We start from the raw sequence: 916 nt of genomic DNA on the forward strand, positions 1-916 counted from the left end.
ATCATCGCCCTGCTGGCCCAATGGATAAGGCGCCATCCTCCTAAGGTGGAGATTCCGAGTTCGATCCTCGGGTAGGGTAGATAAGTTTAGTGAGAATCATTAGAGGACGACTCGATTGAGCTGGCTGTAAACGACACAGTGAGGAGTGCAATTTTGAATGAAAATAGGTCAAATGGAGGACTAGTCAAATTGTGTGCATGGGTGTGTAGCTCAGTGGTAGAGCGGCTGACTGCAGATCAGCAGATCCTCGGTTCAAATCCGGGCGTGCCCTTTGAACTTTCGCAAAATTTTCATCAAGGAATTTTCGAGAGGTAGAGTAATCACTCATGTAATCGGCGAAACAGTCACAGACATCAATATGATCCGAAGTTGAATCATCGCCCTGCTGGCCCAATGGATAAGGCGCCACCCTCCTAAGGTGGAGATTCCGAGTTCGATCCTCGGGTAGGGTAGATAAGTTTAGTGAGAATCACTAGAGGACGACTCGATTGAGCTGGCTGTAAACGACACAGTGAGGAGTGAAATTTTGAATGACATTAGGTCAAATGGAGGACTAGTCGAATTCTGTGCATGGGTGTGTAGCTCAGTGATAGAGCGGCTGACTGCAGATCAGCAGGTCCTCGGTTCAAATCCGGGCGTGCCCTTTGAACTTTCGCAAAATTTTCATCAAGGAATTTTCGAGAGGTAGAGTAATCACTCATGTAATCGGCGGAATAGTCACAGACATCAACATGATCGGAAGTTGAATCATCGCCCTGCTGGCCCAATGGATAAGGCGCCACCCTCCTAAGGTGGAGATTCCGAGTTCGATCCTCGGGTAGGGTAGATAAGTTTAGTGAGAATCATTAGAGGACGACTCGATTGAGCTGGCTGTAAACGACACAGTGAGGAGTGCAATTTTGAATGACAATAGGTC

General features: G+C 47.6%; 5 non-coding genes across 5 annotated transcripts; all 5 read left to right on the forward strand.

The window, feature by feature from the left end:
* The first annotated feature begins 6 nt into the window (after positions 1-6).
* On the forward strand, positions 7-79 carry Pmar_PMAR002663. Its single transcript has one exon. It is a non-coding gene; the product is annotated as a tRNA-Arg (tRNA).
* A 120-nt stretch (positions 80-199) lies between these two features.
* On the forward strand, positions 200-271 carry Pmar_PMAR002664. The gene has a single exon. It is a non-coding gene; the product is annotated as a tRNA-Cys (tRNA).
* Positions 272-379: 108 nt separating this feature from the next.
* Positions 380-452, forward strand: Pmar_PMAR002665. Its single transcript has one exon. It is a non-coding gene; the product is annotated as a tRNA-Arg (tRNA).
* Positions 453-572: 120 nt separating this feature from the next.
* Positions 573-644, forward strand: Pmar_PMAR002666. The gene has a single exon. It is a non-coding gene; the product is annotated as a tRNA-Cys (tRNA).
* A 108-nt stretch (positions 645-752) lies between these two features.
* Pmar_PMAR002667 lies at positions 753-825 on the forward strand. Its single transcript has one exon. It is a non-coding gene; the product is annotated as a tRNA-Arg (tRNA).
* The last annotated feature ends 91 nt before the right edge of the window (positions 826-916 follow it).

The sequence above is a fragment of the Perkinsus marinus genome (assembly GCF_000006405.1).
Source record: "Perkinsus marinus ATCC 50983 genomic scaffold scf_1104296973190, whole genome shotgun sequence".
In the NCBI taxonomy this organism is placed as follows: domain Eukaryota; phylum Perkinsozoa; order Perkinsida; family Perkinsidae; genus Perkinsus; species Perkinsus marinus.